General features: G+C 36.9%; 1 protein-coding gene and 2 long non-coding RNA genes across 14 annotated transcripts in view; 1 reads left to right on the forward strand and 2 right to left on the reverse strand.

Moving 5' to 3' along the window:
- LOC136254613 (uncharacterized) overlaps nucleotides 1–9,757 on the reverse strand; it is a 522,347-nt gene extending 512,590 nt beyond the window's left edge. For both annotated transcript variants that reach the window (XR_010700579.1, XR_010700580.1), the window contains exon 1: nucleotides 9,676–9,757. This is a non-coding gene — a long non-coding RNA (uncharacterized lncRNA). The remainder of the gene's footprint in view (nucleotides 1–9,675) is intronic.
- Nucleotides 1–19,346, forward strand: part of LOC136254412 (N-alpha-acetyltransferase 50-like) — an 854,489-nt gene that overhangs the window by 80,675 nt on the left and 754,468 nt on the right. The window lies entirely within an intron of this gene.
- LOC136254644 (uncharacterized) lies at nucleotides 9,783–10,245 on the reverse strand. Its single transcript, XR_010700596.1, has 3 exons — nucleotides 10,114–10,245; nucleotides 9,965–10,065; nucleotides 9,783–9,915 (listed from the first exon to the last, which is right to left on the reverse strand). It is a non-coding gene; the product is annotated as an uncharacterized lncRNA (long non-coding RNA).

Here is a 19,346-nt window from a genome sequence, read left to right on the forward strand (position 1 = left end):
GCCTATAATATTATTTAGTTTTATGGTGATTCTGTATAATTCATAATACAAAGTGACGTAATTATGCATAGGTTGCTTGTTTTTGTTTTGTGCCATGGTTACCAATGGGGCTCAATAGAGAGTGTCTGGAAAGTCGCCCATTTGTTTGTTTAACTATTACTAGCAATTACAAATTGTGGTAAACCTATTATATCAAACAGCATGTAGCATTTTTCAAGCTGTAATAATTTGTTATTACACATATAGGTATATTGATCATGGGATTAAAGTTTGGTGCATGGGTTAATTTCTATATTCTGCAAGACAACAAAAACTGTGAAGTGTGTGATAGAATTTTCAGTGGATGCAGATATATTCATGTAATAATTCTACCTTTAGCTTTACCAGTTAAACTGCATAGTACAAACTGAAAATAAAATTATTGCAAAATTCTACAGTAATTTGAGCTGAAGTGTAACCATATCAATTTAAAATTCCATAGTAACTTCAAATCAATGATAGTAAAAGTGGCATGTGTCAAACTTATATTACATGCCTAACTGCAAACTACCGTAACAGGTGATATGTACTAATACAGAAAATGCACCAGAAATGTAAACAAATTACCTTGAAATTTCCGCATAACTGGAAATCACCTGGACAGGTGGTATGTACTAGTACAGGAAATGTTCCAGAAATGTGAACAAAGAATTCGAACTCCTTGACAAAATTTGGTTGTGGAATTTCCTGCACAACTGGAAATTAGATGGAAGAGTGATATGTACAAGTACAGGAAATGTGTCAGAAATGTAAACCAAAAAATTTCCTTGACATTTCCAGTTCCAGGAAATGTGACATTTCCTGCATGAGTGGAAATTGCCTGGAAAGGTGGCATGTATTAGTGCAGGAAATGTGCCAGAAATATGAACAAAACATTCCTTGACATTTTTGTTAGTGGCATTTCCTGCAAAACTGGAAATCACTTGGAAAGGTGATATGTACAAGTACAGGAAATGTGTCAGAAATTCAAACAGAAAATTTCCTTGACATTTCCTGTACCAATATAACCGCCGGAAATGTGGTATTTTTTGCTGTGATATGAGTAGTTAGTGAAGGTAGCAACCAGTGGTTGCAGTGTGACAGGACCAAGTGTATTCAGTGCTGGTCACTGTAAAGTGCTAATTACATAACCAAGTAATAATAATAATAATAATAAGTGACGTCATAAATAATTAAATAATTATTTAATTAATTAATTAATTAATGTACAGCGAAACTACTTAGCACACATACAAATGCTCACCGGGATTGTGTTAGACGATAGCAAAACAGGAAAAATAAAAAGGGATTTTTTCTTCCGTCCATTCGTTATTGAATAGAGTTTTCCATATAACGCCATCCCTTTTCAGTACCTGATGACCAGTAACTCGTTAGTTACCTGTTTGCGTGCCCAGTAACCAGTAAGGCCGGTTTGTAGCTCATAGCAACCAATTCAAATGCGCTGCGCCGCCTGCACGTTAAACAAGGCTCTTGAGGGAAAGCACTATTATTGGTGGAAACAACAATGTTTTCTTTCTTGGAGGTTAGTTCTATGTAATGTACTCCAACTAATACTTTACTGCAGGTAGTTTTTAGGGTATTCCATTTGAGAATTAAAATGCGCAAAAGCATTAGAATACACTTACGAGATTTTAGCCTATAGTCAGTAGGGGAAAAGTCTTATTATTGGGCCAAATTTACAAGTTTGTGCTACTGTCAAATCACTGATACTACGCTGTGTGGTCTGTTATTTAGTGACTAGTCCATAAGTGGCGACTTACTATTTGTAGCATTCAAGGTAGCATTGTTTAACTAAAAGGTAAATTTCTATCGGCCAAAAGACTGTTTACTATGCTCAGGATTGAGTAAGGGGCACCAAGAAATAGTTTGTCATGTAGCAGTCATTCTTATAAGACTTGTTTGTATTTCATGTGTATGCAGCTTCTGTAGACATATCAGTACTGTGCATGTTGTACACTAACGATGCAGTCACATGTGTCATAAGATAAATAATATGCTTTGAACATTTGCTTTTACCATACCTTTACAGCACTGGATGTGCGACTGCTGGTCAAGACAAATCTATTGTAGATAACATGGCTTATAGCTACTATAGCAATCAAACCAAGCACTGTAATATTGTTAACACTGAGTAATAATGACTACAATAGCAGTGCAAATGCAGATGTAATGAGCTATTCAATTTGTGGATGGTAGCAGTGTTAGTGGAGTATGTACTAGGATTCTGTCTTGTAACAGTGCTGCCTGTTCACGTCTCAAAACAAACCCGAAGATTCACTCGCAAACAACTATAAACTTGTTGCTAACTACTCACGTAACACTAGTCTATAATATATCGTACACATACAGGATACTAATATAGTTATGTTCTGGTTAAATGTCTGTTGTTACATATAGCTTGTAATGTATGACTGTGTACAGTACATATGTATAATAACTTACAATATGTAACTGTCTCAGCGAAAACCCGTCTAGTTCGCACAAGCACGAGTATTGAGAAAATCTAAATTTTAAAATAATTCGTAAAATTACACAAGCTACAAGAAAAACTATGCAAGTTTTTCTTGGGCTAATACTCGAAGAAGGAAGATTCAAATCAATTAAACTATACACCATCTTACTCATGGGGAGTTCGAAAATCTTTGTTTCATTTCTGTAGCCCTAATGATTTGCGTGTCACGTGAGTTTGTTTACGGAGCAGTAGACGTAAACAAAGCTATTGGTGTTTTTTTTTAATAAAACCTCCTTCATACGCCTATGCACAGGTGAATACAAGGCTAAAACTATACCTTAGTTGGTCTGCCAATCCATGGTGAACATTGTAAGCCAAATTCCAACTTTTTAGACTAATCCAAACGGAAGTTATGGCTACGAATGCAAGCGCCTGTAGTTTATTTTTAGTATAGTCACTGTACAAATTGATTTCCTTATTCTTCCTACTTTCTAGCGCTGTAATTCCAAAACTACTCACCACAGAAGGCTGAAACTTTGGTGAACCATTCCTTGAACTATGCATGCAGATAATGCTGAGAAATTTAAAAAAAAATATTTGAAAGTTGTGCGAACTAGACAGATTTTCACTGAGATGGTCACATATGTGACTATTGTAAGTACATTAAAGTGAAATTAAGTAATGGATAACTCTCAATCTTTCTTTAATATTGTTGCTCTGTGTTGTGTTGGCTGGTCCATCTGTAATGCTATACTTTTTTATAGCATACTGCAGTATTGTTACTAGGTTGTACTGAGAATAAAGCAGATGGGGTTGATAATGGTCCTATTCAGTGTCATGCATGGTATTGGGGACATTAGCTTTATATAAGTTGACCATATAATATTATTATGTATGTATACTGAGCACAGAGTTGACGCTTGTTATCTGTATAGTAGCGTTGTGAACCGGTATGGAAAAACTGGTTATTAACTGGTATTGTCTTTTTCCCACTCACTTGGTAGACTTCTGCTGCCAAGTGATAACGTCATAGCATAACCTCAAAGCATGCGTAAATGCTGTGTAACAACAAAATAATATTTAGGCAATTTGCAGTTGTTAATTTGGCGAAATACACACTATTTAATTTTTATTAAATTTACTGATAAATTGGCACTACACTGTTGCACATGTTGTAGGCTGACAGATGGATGAATTTGTATCCTGAATGTTTCTTGTGCTGAAATGTTTGCCTTGCAGATTTAGTGCTCAGTCACAGCGAGCTGTCCACTGATCCTTTTCACAGGGTTAGATCACACGACGCGTAATCAAATATCTGAGTCTGACCTGGATTGGATCATGTGTGCAATGGATCAATTAGTTCACGTTGAAGTGTTTTAACATAGTCCTGCTACAAACTAGTTTTTTGTGAGCCACACCCACTTATCATGATCATGTACAGGGTGTATATCTCAAAGTAATACAGTAAACCTTTGATTTCTTTAGGATGTCATATCAAGTTACACATACAGTGTTAAGGAGTGTTGACAATGTCATCAGTGGACTGCTTATTGAAGCCAAACTACAAGGATCATTGAAACTTAATGCTGAGTAGAGACCTGACCAACTAACACATTGAAAGTGACTGTAGGTATTGCATCATCACTTCGAGATATGCATTTGTACAGGCTATACTGAAGTAGGAAGATCTCCTCTCTTTATATATTATGAACTCTTGCTAGTGGCCATGGGTTTGACTCCATGTAAACTTACAGACAGCATCAAACATAAGATTCATGTAGACTGTAATACTATTGATAAATGAATACAAGCAGAGTCTTACAATTAGAGCAAATTTGCTAGTTTGTGTGTAAAATCACTGATATGAGCAGTTGTTCTTATAAATAAGACTTGTTCGTGTTTCATGTATACAGCTTACCTAGACATATCAGTACTGTCCATTTGGTGCATATAGGCACATATGTCAGAGAATAATAGTAGAGCTTTGAGCATCATATTTAAAGATCACTTTCACCATACCATGCAGCCGTTTGGATGTGTGACTACTGGTTAAGACCAATCCATTGTAGATACACTTTTCTATACACTTCGTAGAACGAAATTAATTTTGTGTCTAAACATGGCTTATAGCTACCATAGCAATTAAACCTATCACTTTACAATTATATCGGAGTACTGATGGCTACAATAGCAGTGCTAATGTAAACGTAATGAGCTAGTCATTTTGGGAGTGGGTAGCCATGTTAGTAGTGTGCATACTAAGATTCTATGATATAAACTATTGGCATATAGCTTATAATGTATGTGGACAGTATAGATCCTTGCTAATCCAAACTCCTGTAATCTGAACACTTGCTAATCCCAACAGTTGAAATGACTGTTCTATTAGGGTATTTTGAGAACAAGTGTTTGTTCTATTGTTCTATTAGAGTATTTGAATAGGGTTCTGTATATAGTCAATAATCTGAACAATTTCACTACTTTTATCAACTTGAGAACAGTGCTGTTCAGATTATTGAGGATCCACTGTTTAATAGATTGCTATAATATCCATTTTATTGTATTATTAGCTTACAATGTGTGACTGTTGTGTGTACATACAATGAAATTAAGTGATAGATAACTCCCAATCTTTCTATGATAGTTCTGTTCTGTGTTGGCTGTTCCATCTGTTGCCCTATAATTTTGATAGCATACTTTAACATTGTTACGAAGTTGTACTGAGCTTTCAGTGTCTTTGTATTGGTACTGGTGACATTAACTTTATAATATTACCATGTATTTTGTGTATGTACACTGTGCACATGGTTTGCCCCTTGTTATCTGTACAATGGTCCTTCTATAATTTAAATTCATTAAATAATGGAAAGTTAAAACTGATTGATTTATATGCAGAATTCCATTCAAATACTCTAATAGAACATACAGTGAACAAAATACTCTAATAGAACAGTCACTACTGTTTGAATAACAAAACATTTGGGTATCGATGGCCGAACATTAAAGGGACCACTGCACTGGGGCATGTGTGACCTATTAGAGTATTTTGTCATTTAGTGAACATTCTATTAGAAAAAGTGTATGTTTTATTAGAGTAGTTGAACGTAACTCTATATAAACAAATGGTCTTCATTTATTTGAACAAATTCACTTAACTGGATGCTTTTAATGTTGAACTGAAACAGATGTTCGGATAATGGAAGTCCTACAATACTTATTATACATCACAATTAGACAAAGCAAATATAAGTTGTTTTATATGTTAACAAATTTACTTGGTTATGTGTGACCCGGTCCTAGTAATAATAATAATAATAATAAAATTGTATTATGAGAATGTTGTCAATGGCATACAAATAGTATTGCTTTAATCAAACCTTTCCCCTGGCATGGCCAGTAGAACTCTGTCCAAGAACTTCATTCATAGAATACCAGATGAGGCTGATGCCTTACATTTTATGACTCTGGTGGCTACTATGCTCTGTAATGCTGCTGAACGTCATGGAAGACTGAATAAGGAGGACAACAAGTTTCCCTGGATCATAACCACTGACCTTACAATCAATCTCCATCACATTGGGCTATTGTGTATGAAATACTTTATCCATAATGTAGGTTGGTGATAACAGACTTGACGTGAGTAATGCATGTGTACATGTTCTATTGTCCAGGCCACAAAGATGCCAGTCTCCTTTCATGACTAGCTGCCTCCTGGACTTGTCTGATCACAACTCGGAGACCCTGAATGAGAATCGTTTGCATTGCGCTATCCTCTTGTGGGACAGTGGGGACTGTGGTGGCTGGATGGCCTCTGTGCATCCATCCCATGGACACCCCAAGCATGGCATTAAATAGTACTCCTTCTTTCACACAAGCCTCCTTAGAATCCACACAATGTTTGTATTAATTCTACTGAGAAGAAACATTGGGTTTCCTAGCCCACGTGTTTGGTTTCCCGAAGTTGGTGGAAGTCACGTCTAACCATTGGATGCAATATGACAGGAATTAGAGCTATAGATACACAAGGGTCCCCTTGAGTAGTTTCTCCCCTTTCATGCTGTGTTGTTTTGCCACACTTGGAACTACTTATGTGTTGATGAAATGATTGTTAGGACTGCCCATTGGGATATCCTACAGGTGTGTTATTTAGAGAAATGTATAGTCTATGTGAACTATTTTGGAGCTCGATGTTACATAATCAAGCCAAGTGTCACTTAATTGTTGCTATCTATTAAATGAGTGTGATCAATTGATACTTCATCCAGCAATAGTGTCAATGTGGAGTATTATCTTAAGGGTACTCGCTGATATTTGAAGCCGTTTAAGTGCCAGCCCAGAAACCACATGCGGCTGTTGCATCATAATTTGCATTACTATGCATACTTGTAGTATCCATGTTAAGCGCCTGTGTTTTACGCCAGAGAACACAAGGAAGAGCAGCATGTTTTTTACTTTAAAATTGTCGCTGAAGTGTTAGCAAATGATAAATGATTGTCTGATGGATCAAGAGCTACACTAGCATGAATTAATCTAAAAGTAAGTATTATTATAAGGCGACAAGTGTGAACGCATGTTTCGCTTGTGGCTAACATGCGTTCGTGCCTTGTATTTTTGAGTGATAGGGTATGCTGGTAGTTTGTATTGTAATTGTAAGCTGTTTATGTAGGGAACTATGTTACCAGCTGGAATCACAAGGCATTACAAGCTGCTAATGATGGCGTGCCTAGCGTAACCTAATGAAGAGCGACTTGCTGAAGACTCCAGGCGTAGCAAGAAGCTGTTCCCATGTGTGAAGAAGAGAAAACAGAGCTTTGTGTTTTGAACAGCATTTATGACATGTTATTTTGAAAAGTTGGTGATTGCGGTTAATAGGAATTTGTGTGATTATTATATCAATAATGTTGGGCACGCGCAATCTTTGCACATGTTTACTAAAAATAAAACTAGTTTTTGAGTGATAGCCGTAAAAGCTTCAAATTTTGCACGGAGATAGGCAGATAAATTCTCTGTAGGACTATGAAAAGATGTAGTCCATAGCACTATGGCTTCATGAGTAAAGGCGATGGAAACGCGAGGGTTGTGTTAGTGAAACATACTTTCAGCGCTTACTTATTATCAATGTAAGTTATGGATTAATACTTTTTATAGATATGAGTTGTAACCTTTAGTATATTTAGCGCAATTTCCAGCACTCTAGTGATAAAGATGAAGGACTAGTTTCGATTTAAGCACTCTGGAAAGAATTTCACGTAGCTATAGAACGGTAAAAGCTAGTGAAATTCTGTTTGGTTTGTGTTGAAGAGAAGGGGAACCACTACCAATATAAGTACCATATGGATTCATTTTACATGTTGTCTGGTTGTAAGAGACAGTACAAAATCACACATTATATGGCTTCAAATATCCGCGAGCACCCTTAACAGTACTGGAAGGTTAGCAGTGTTGATCCATATTGTTGATCCATATTGTTGATCCATATGTTTGTATAATTAACTTAACATTTACGTGGTTGCTATGAATTTTGCGTAATACTATTCTGTACCAGGGCTGTTCACTTCTGAACCTGCCCCTGGGTTTGGCACACAGTACTGTGAACAAGCAAGTGGATCATGCCATAAAACCATTCAGAATCGGACTTACTTTGATGTACAAAATGCAAGTAGTGAACCTCCCACTTATTTTGTATTTTTGTGCTGCCTCCCTCCTTTCTAGCACCCACGGCTTCACACATTCCCCACTACCCATTAACTTTTCTCCATTGTCTAGTAACAGACCTGCAATGGCATGTGCTGTGTGTGATTTGATACTCAACATTTGTGTAAGTCAGGACAATTATTTGTCATCCTCTCAAATGAGGAGAATTACAGATGTTGTCTCAACAGATTACTTGTCAGTTGTTAAGTGTTGTAAGACCACAAATCGTTACTCATTGGTGGTCATTGGAGGTAAATCGACAACTGAGGTTACCAGTAAAGATTTTGGGAGCAGATCCGAGCCCATAGAGGAGATCTAAGTAGAGCTCTCAAACGGTCTCTCATTTGGGATCAATTGTCTGTTACTCATCTAATTCATCCAATTGTGATCTGGCCAAATTGAGTTAAGCCAGGAAGGAACAAAGGCCATGCCCCTTTATTCTATTGGGAGAGTGGGTCTGAGGTTATATAGTGTGTCAGTGCCAGAACTCTAGGAGTCCAGCTACCTGTCAATCTTCACTATCCACTGTTTTGCCATGAAGTGTTGTCAGGTTTTTCAGTTATACAGTGGAAAATTACTACCAACTAGTACACAGTGTGTAGGAGTGTGAGACCGGCTCAGACTGGCTCAGATCTCCAGTACCTAGCTCCATACACCCAGGGCAGATGATCAACCATAAAATCTCTTAGTGGTAGACTGGTTGATTATATTTTGCAGCTATTATAGTACGTTCGCATTGAGCTGAACCCTCAAAAATGATTAATAACTTACGATTGCTACATCGCACGGGCCTCCTGCATGGCTCAATACGTAGCGCTTCTCAATCCACTAAAAATATATTAAAAGCGCTTCATTCGAATGTAAGACACTCCAGTTATGACATTGTAAAGTTTTGCCATACATTTTCAATAGGGAAGCTTCTAAAGTGCAGCCCTTTGATGTTCCTGTGGGCACATGTTTGTGGCGAAGCCAGACGTCACACACCCGCCCTCAACATGCATGATTTCCCCATCCATTATGTAAGAGGCACTTTTACAAGAAAAATAAAACAGTTTTTGTGTGTGTAAAACAGAGTTGTATAAGTAGAAGAGCTGGGGCCACTGTTGCACTGTATTTAGAAGATAAGTGGCCTGCTTATATTCAGGGAAAAAACTTCTTCAGCCTCAAAAGAGAAAAAACCAAATTATAACAGCTCAAAATCTGTTATGCAGCATTGGTGTTCCTGCAAGTGAGCCAAACAACATGTATTTTACTTCACATTCACCACACAGCTGCCTATCGTCTTCTGTTCCCATTTAGTCAATTTGTCATTTAATCCTTTTCTCATCACTTCGCCACACATGTACACAGTTTTTCCAGCCAAAGTGCACACACTTACACTTCATCTGTATTTTCATGTACTTCACAGAGTTTAATCCCAGCTACCTGATGTCTCCTGGGGAACAAAATCAAGTTGTAACACCAATGCTGCAAATATCAAACAATCTTACATCAGATGAAGTAAGCCCAGAAGAAGACTTGGACCCATTGGTGCTAGTGGAAGATTCATTAATACCACCATCACCATCTTCATTATCACTGCTGGTTTGGATGAGGAATTACTCTAGATGTTCTTCATTACCCAAGTTTCATCTAAATACACAATTGGTCTTCCTTCAGTTCTGTTGCACTTCATTCGTATTTAATATTTATGATGCTGATGGACTATGCAGGGCTGCTCATAGCATACCCTGCATATATGTGTAGTGACATTGGAGCACAAACAGTTTCAATGTTAACCTCTTGTCATTAATCGTCTTGTACTTAAATCCCATATCACTCAACACTCTTTAAAGCTATATTCTACCCCCAGAGAAAACACCATCATTCTTAAGTTTGGCCTAAGACGGAGTACGTGACAAAGTTCCAGGGTTCAAAATTTAACTTACCAAATCTTTGAGAGCGATAAATTTCCTTCCTTCCATACATTGAATGGATCTTGTCTGATGGAATCTGGGTCAAAACTGTCTGCATCAACATGGACTCGTGAACATTTGTACCTGACGATTACAATTGAGCGGGCTTGTACAAAGTGCTTAAACCGCCTTTCTTGCGGTGCTCCATTGTAACTCTTACAATGGAGCGTGGCGTAATGTATACCAAAATCCATGTGTCTGCATGTACGTATGTTTGTCCACACACCCACGTGAAGAAACAAGTTTTAAGGTACAGAAAATAACCTTCTTAATTGCCTACTCAAGAGGAGTTGTAAAATCTTTGTTTTGTTGCAGTTACAAAAGTATACTGTACAATGGATGATGTCCTTGAAATCCCTGCGTGGCGTAATGTATACCAAAACCCAGCAAAGAAGGCATTACATACAATACCGGTGGCTTTCCAGATTCTCTCCGTGATGTTGATAGAAATTTTACATTTCTTCACTTCTTGCTTAAAGTACTCCCATAGTTTCATAAGTAGATACTTCGTTTGGCTGTTGAACTTCTTTCCAAGAGGGTTTCGCTCCGCACTCGCTGACGGTGCACTGGACGCCATATTCTCAACATTAAGTGCGCACCCGTAACATGGGCTTACGAATAAATGCGTCATGAACATTATGTTTAAAGCCTTTGATCTTGTATGGCTTCTTAAAATCAACAACCTAGGATTCAGCTCAACGCGAACGTACTATAGTCAGTCATATTTTCTTTGTTGTAAAAGCTGTGTTATATGGTGGCCTGTTAGCTAATCTGTGCAATCTATGCATATGGCGGCTACCAGAATTTACAGTCTCTAACTCTAACTAGCTCCTTGCACCATAGTATACAGGTGCTGTGGTATTGGGTGCACAGCACTACTCTATAGTCTACAGTCTACAGATGCCTTCAAACTTTTATGGCTCCCATATACTTAATTTTGAGCAAAAAGGTGCTTGTAGGCATTGTATGGCTTTGTCTTAATTACTATGCTTAGTTTGTGTTGCATATACGTACATTGGAATGATTTGTCTTGGCTGTTGAATTGCAAGTTTACCTGTCCAACCTAGGCTTCACTTGTATGGGTAATGAGGTGATTTGGGATGCTATAGTACAGCTACGTATTTGGGGATAAATGCCGACTCCACTTTTTGTAGTATCAGCTTATGTGGCATTAATATCTCCGGAATGTAATCCGGACAAAAATCTACTTGCATTAAGAGTACATCCTACCCACCTGCTGCAACAGGTACCAACAATGCAGCTCACGTATTTTATTTGATCACATGATCCAAAATGGTCACTCTGCCTATATCGCAGTACCATAACAACCCATTACTCTATCTCCTTTATATTGATGTTAATAGTTTACTGATTCCTCTCTCACTACTGCTTACAATTAATCTAGATGATGTATAGTTTCTTGTGATAAGTTTATAAACCATGCGTATTACAAGTTCCTAAAATTGGTTTGGAAAATCCATGTGTCTGCATGTATGCATGTTTGTCCACACACCCACATGAAGAAACAAGTTTTAAGGTACAGAAAATAACCTTCTTAATTGCCTACTCAAGAGGAGTTGTAAAATCTTTGTTTTGTTGCAGTTACAAAAGTATACTGTACATAAGGTATACGTATGGACATTTCTTTACATCTGCTTGAAGTGATAGTACGTGATCAATTTTTCTTCACTGAATTTGCCTTTACCTTTGTACTATATGTAGTGGAAGAATAAACCTCACTGTTGTTACTACTTTGTAGGGGTTTAACTCCGAAAGTTAGTGGCATTCAAGACAGCAACTTTGCCAGATCATACACTTGGCTGAGTAGATTATAACTATTTAACAAAAAAGAATTTGAAATATACGTCATTACATGTATGTCGTATTTTGTCTCGATAAAGAATTGTTTAATTCGTATTAGCTGGTGCCTGATTTTTAGAGGATTAACACAGCATCAGCTTTGTTTTGAAATTTTTACCAAAGTTTGCATTCACTTTCAGCTAGTTATTTGGCTGGCTGTGGGTACACACCTGGTTTACTTAAACAATGTTTTAGCAGGAAGAAGTGTGATTACAAGCGTAGTGATCATGTTACTTAATCACTCATAATTTCCGTACAGCAACTTGTAATGAGTTTGGCATACCCATAAAGTCTATTATACACCCCTTGTAGCTTATGAATAACTTCTGCATTTTTATCATTAACTTTTTATCAAGAGACTTTGATAAATATTTTAACAATGCAGTATATTGGTAAATCATACATAGATCACTATAAATACACTGCACTTCATTTAAAGGTGGCCCTGGCAAACCAGGTGTAATGAATCAATTGTATGTATTTATAATATTTTGCACAGTATATTTTATCAATGGCTTTTTGATTCCTTATATAAGGGTAGCATTAGCTGCTGTTTTTAGAAGTAGCACAATTACATCAACTTGTTTAAAATTTGTTAACACATACTGTACATAGTACAAATACAACATGTGTTGATACTGAATGAATGGTTGTTTTCTATTTGTTTATGTTGTTGCTGCCTGAATATGTGATCATGACATTTTGGATGAACAGAATGTAAGTTTTATATGTACACATGTACAGTACATATAGTATACATACATGTTGTACTAGCATGTGTACAGTATTACTAACTAACATGTATGTTTACTTACACCACCAAGTGGGGTGATATTTACTAAAACAATAATATCGCTCGACCCTACACAGAAGCGAATCATCCTATCCACATAATTATTTTGTAAGATATGTGTAATCTCCGGATGGCATATGTGGTATTAGTTTGGAAGACAGTGCTTGAGGGTGTGTTTCTACAATTGTATTGTGTTGTACTTATGTAATTATGAAATTGCATAAAGTCCTGTTGAGGTATACAAGCATATTGTGACAGACTCTTTTTTGAGAATTATTGAAATTTCAGCTGGTTGAGCAATGTTGTAGACATAATTGTAAGTGTAGCAATCATGTTGAATATCACTCATATTGCCTAACAGCAATTTGCAGTAAACTTGGCAGGCCCATGTAGTCTATAGCTTATGCCTAACTTTTGTATTTTCAAGAAACTTTGATAAATATTTTAACGATACAGTATATTGGTAACCCCTGTATACGCCTAGATCACTTTTAATACCACAGTAGAATTGAGCCCTTTGATTACAGCGTATTTCATTATGTTCTATTAGTCTAACTAAATGGAGCTCTGTATGGAAATTAATATGTGACCTGCTGAATGAAAACCTGACATATTTGCATAATTCTGTTTTACTTTTGAAATACATTGGGTAAAAATGCATGCTACAAAAGTAACTTTACGCATGTTTTAATTTCTTCAGTAAACAGTAAAGAAAGGCTCAAATTTAATAAAGCAATGGATTCACCTCTTTGTGGAGAGCAGGACTATTTTTGTTTTGTTTCTGTACCGGGAAGCAAACATGAGTTACATGTGTTTGTTTACGTTGCAGTAAAACTGCCATTTTTATCCTTAAATGGCCTTCTTGCTGCATGGGTGTATTTAGACAAAAATCTATACTTTGATGAATGCTCCAGTTTATGGTGAATAGTATGACACAAGTCCCAACTCCGTAGCCCTTTGCACTCAAGACTTATGATCTATTTAATGAGCACCTGTAAATATTTTCCATATAGGCACTGTAGAAATAGATTGTTTTGCTCGAGCGTCTTGTTGTCTACCCCTATAACTCCAAAAGCACTCACCAGGAAAATGCTAAAACTTTAACTTCCCATTGGTTTTTCCCTCTACACAACAAAAAATTCATAAAATGAAGTTGGAGGAAAATGTAAACAAGTCAGGTTTCCCTCAGCGGGTCACATATGTTTCCAACTACATAATTCTCTTGCCTGAACAGTATTGAGATTGCATTAGCACACAGGCATTCAGATAATGGAGGTACCACTGTATAGCATTGTGTAGAGTACAACAAGGAAAATACTGCACTCCATCATTAAATGCACTGTACTTTAAACAAAGCTGTATGCAATAATCCAATTATTCTCTAATTGTACGTGAACTTACCGTCATACACTCACTCCATCCACGGAAATTGATTAAAGGGTTTGTGTTTTATTCTAATTTTTGTAAAGTATGTGAAAAAGCAGAAATGTTACGTATTTCTTTCGTCCTGTCAATATACCCACGGTGTGGTACACTGGCTTTTTCAACCACACAACACACTACCGTGTGTCTTGTAACATTAATATTTTGGTACTGTATATATTGTTTAATGTTATCAGTTGTTCATTGATAAAGCATTATTTAACTGAACACCTTTTTTTAGAATTAGCACAACATCAATTGTTTAAACTTTGTTAACACCTACATAGTACAAGATTACAAATACAACATGTGTTGATATGGTTGTTTTCTATTTTGTTTATGTTGTTGCTGTCTGAATATGTGATCCTGACATTTTGGATGAACAGTATGTAAGTTTTATACAATATGTACACATGTACAGTACATACAGTATACATACAATGTTCCTGTGTACAGTTGTTTTTAAACCAGGCACACGCCCACAGCCTGCCAAAGGCCGGTTGTGGGCACGCGCCTGGTTTACCGAAATTGTTTTTGTAAAAGTGTGTGTGTGTGTGTGTGTGTGTGTGTTTGTGTGTGTGTGTGTGTGTGTGTGTGTGTGTGTGTGTGTACCTATCTACCTATCTACCTATGTTTGTTTGTACGCACCCACGTGAACAAAATCGTTAAAATTGGTAAAAGCAGCTTTTACATATGAGGTAAAAGCGAAATTAAGTCTGTATTAAACTTCTGCACAGGTAAACTTTGTGTTTCTTTTTGGCGGACTGAAATACAGGTGTGGCAATTTTCCTCAGACTTTGTAAAGTACCTTCCCTTTGGGGTTTTCATGCGTTTAACAACTGAAAAACAACTAAAATGAAGAGCAGCTTTGAGGCTTTCTCAAGAGAATTTGTGAGAAAAAACACGATAGTCAAACTATAAAACAGTTTAGAAGATACTTCTGTTCGTAATATGTTGGTAAAAGCGGTTTGTTTAAAAAAGTACTTCTTTAGCAGTGCATAGCAACATAATTGAACGAATTACGAAAATTTCATGAATTACGAAATACAAGAATTACACACTAATAGCTAATGATATTATTGCACAACCAAAAAGCCTATTGGTTAAAACAATAGTAATACACAGTTGGTTAATTCCAGATGAGTTAGGTAGCTGCATGGCGCCTGGATTTTAGAAGTAGCTCAACATCAACTTGTTATTGCTACACTAACATGTATGTATGTAGTTACACAGCCAAAAGGGGTGGTATGTAAGCACCTTACTGTATATATACATGTTAAAAAATAATTCTTTATCAGTACTGCACCTAAAACAATTTTTAATCCCAGTGTGTGAGTATGTTAAAGTGCCACACTGGATGGTAACTATCACACAGCCATACAGAGTAGCTCTGCTACTGGATAATAAGTTAATTATCACCCATTGACATTTACATACATAACTTATCATCCTGTTGTGGAACAACTCAGGCTAGTTCATGGCATCATATCAATTGCTAATGGTATACTAAAACACTATCCATTACATGCTAAATCTATATGTGACCATCTTGCAAAAATCCGACTTGTTTACACAACTTTCGATTTTTTTTTCTCAGTATTATCTACAGTGTCCAAAGAATGGATCACCAACGTTTCAGCCTATTGTGATGAATAGGTTTGGAATTATAGTGCTATACAGTAGACTATACTAAAATATACTACAGGCGCTTATATTCACAGCCATTACTTCTGTTTGTATTAGTCTACAATGTTGGAGTTCGGTTTAAAAGGTTTGCTATGGATTAGCTAATCAACCGAGGTATAGTTTTGCCCTCTAAGTACTTACACATATGGGTATGAAGGTGGTTTAATTACGACAATCCTGCTTACGTTTACCCCATCGTTAACAAATGCACGTGACACGCGTACTGCTCAGTCTAAAGAAGAGTTTTGAATTCTACATTAGCAGCAAAATAAAATGGTGCATAGTTTTAATTGTTTTGAGTTTTCCTTCTCTGAGTAATGTCCTGATAATAACTTGCATATTTGTGACCCAGTCTGGGAAAACCGGTCTTATCGCCGCCCATCTGAAAGTATCAAGAAACGCCAGTTTTAAATATTCAGAGTGTTGTAGCTTGCCAATGGTAGTAGCTATGCGTACCAATTTTCACACGTTTTACAACAATTTATTACCTTCCAGATCATCCACTGAAGTAGTAGTCAAAAGCTAAGTTTCTCGCCATTTTAGATAGTTTTTTTAACCAAGGTTGGCTGTATCAGGCAAGCTCCAAAAGGGGTGGGAGGTGGGTGGCCTGGAAGGTTGGATAAATGCTGTTTAAAATTGAAAAGGAATGTTTTGGGATGGATTAGGCCAAGTTATGGGCCATTCAGGTATCAAAACTGGCTAAAATAAAAGGAAATTCACAACAGATGTATTTATTCAACACCATGGAGCTGTACAGCCACATACAGCTATTCCCAGGCTGATCAGAGCTCCATTAAGGCCCAACAACACACGTACAGATCGCCACTTGGTTTGGGAAAAGCAGCCAGCAAAACCAGACCACCCAAGTCTAGCTGATTTTGATTGTGAAATTAGATAGTTTATTCATGTAGCTTTTTGTGCTCTGGGTGAAAAATCAAATCTGCTGACATGGGTGATAAGAACACATTTTTCTTTATAGCATGCTTAATTATAGAATTATGTTTTTCTCAAAATGCAAAAAGTTGGGTTTTTGCTGAGACAATCACATACATTAAGCTGAAAAGCTTTCTGTCTACATTCCTTTTAGTGCTATGCACCAGTGTGCAAATAACCAATTATTAACTGGTGTTGCATAGGTCAGCCAACAACCTGTTAAGAAACCTTTAAACCAGTTTTTCCCCACCCACTTGGTAAACCATAAAATACTCCTGCTGACAAGTGTTAACATCATAACATAACTTCAAAGCATGTGTAAATATGTGATTGTAATAACTGTTATTGCAAGACAGGATATGGTCACTTTGGTACCACCCTAAACCTTCCAGCAGGCTTGTTGAGTGCATATTGGACATGACTAAAACATAGAGCGGACTGGGAAAACAGACTAGCAAACAAGCTGGGAAGAACTTGCCTGAAAACGTTTGTATAGCTGCTAAGAAGAGTATAACATGCAACAACAGCCTTAAACAAACCTCTGAACGTGCCGCCATCAGACCTTGGGATAATTTACAAAGGACCAATCTCCCAGTGTGAGCGCCTGTGACAGCAAAGTTGTCATTAGTGTTGTAAACAAGTTTTAGGTACCTTGCCAGCTGAATAAATACAACATGGTCCTGCCAAGAAGCCTATACCTGTGATGAGCTGTCACCTATAAAACTGAAGATCAGCTGTCAAACTAATTACAGCAATTAACCAGACCACAAAATCCAAGTACCATAGTGTCTTAAAGGTCTTCTCCAGTGGAAATTTTACCTATCAATTTTAATGTTTTGATATGTTTGTATAACCATACAATGCACAAAAAAACATTTTTAATATTATCATTGGTTATTCAGCGAGATAATTAACCACAAAGTTGCAAAAACGTCACTTCCGAAGTTGTAATTACAGAACTCGTGACATTACAACGTGATCCGTAAGAATTGTTGTGACACAAGTTGGGTTGAAGAGTAAAGTCTGTGACCATAACTATGAGTAAATAAGCGCTGTGATTCGTCCTCTTATTGGAACTGTAGACGGTAAGAGAGTAAGAATAGGATGTGGTGTTGCTTACCCACTTACAAATTTTTCTCCTTCGTGAAGCGTGATTGAAGTGTGCAAATTGTACAGATAGAGTGTCAGTGAAAATGATGGTCACCGCTCCCACTTCCCGTAAGGAATCTACCCAGTCTAGAGCATAGAAAGGACTTTGTGATTACTGTCAAGAGATGCAAAGGCAGTGGCATTGCTCCTATGGTAGAGTACAGACACGGACGAATTAAGGATGCATAATGGTAAGCCATATATTTTTCAAGTGTAGCTACCGGTGTATTTGTTATCAGTTGTTCTAGTATCGATCCAGGCAATACGTATATGGCCAGGTACGTAGTGCCTTGCGTTAAAAAAATGCCCAATTGCAAATGTAACTTTAGAAAAAAAATGTAAGAGAAATTTCCATTGAGTCTAAATAAATCAGTCATTATATCGTGTAAATTCAGGTATTGTGTCTTTGTCAGGATGCATATACTGGCTTGCTAAATGAGGAGGGGCTTTAGGTAACTGAGGTGGTTTTCTTTGCGGCCCCTTGTCTTTGTCTGCATTTGTTAAACATAGTTGTATTGCTTTCACCATCAATTCATTTGCGCAGTCTGTAATGAGTATTTAACAAACAAGATGACTATTTTGACCAACTTACTGTAAGTTTTCGGCACTGGGACTACTTTAGGTGTGCATTCCCCTTGCTTAGATTTTGGAAAAGTCAGCCGTCTCTACTCTTTTCCATCTCTTGTGAATGCCTGTGGCCTCTTAAAATTTTCATTAAAATGCATTGCAACAATTAATAACCTGTGATATTTATCATTTCAATTTCACTGTATATATACCATATGACTGTTCTTTACCTGCAATGCATTCCATGATAACAAAAGCCATCAGTTTAGCAGTAAAGTGGTTGATTACACTGTGATACAGTAGCTCTCAACGCTGCTGGTCTGTTGGCTAGGGGAGAGCTCTTTTATATCAGACATTAACCAATGTTTTCCAATGATATCACTGAGTTTCTCCCATGCTTTAGTACCTGTTATACATGATATGTGTATGGTTGAGTCTAGTTTTGTTTTCTTGCCTTTACCTGGTATAAACCACTTTTTATGCCTATTGCCCAGGTCATTAGTTTGGTAACAGTCTTCATGTTCGTCACACAAATGATTCATCATGGACTTCCAACAAACTGCCATTTTATTACCACTTGGAGCTTATGCTGCACACCAGTACATATGGTTGGTTATACTTTTATCCATGCAATCGTTAATGAGCTAGCAGTCCTTGTATTTTGCTACCTTGTTTAATTTTTTCTTTACTCCTATACATAATAAACTACATACAATTCTCCAGAGCAACTACCTTACCTTTTGACACATGCCACACATCATAGCAATGTTCAATGTCTGGGTATTGCCTACTGATA

This window comes from Dysidea avara, chromosome 1 (genome assembly GCF_963678975.1).
Source record: "Dysidea avara chromosome 1, odDysAvar1.4, whole genome shotgun sequence".
NCBI classification, from domain to species: domain Eukaryota; kingdom Metazoa; phylum Porifera; class Demospongiae; order Dictyoceratida; family Dysideidae; genus Dysidea; species Dysidea avara.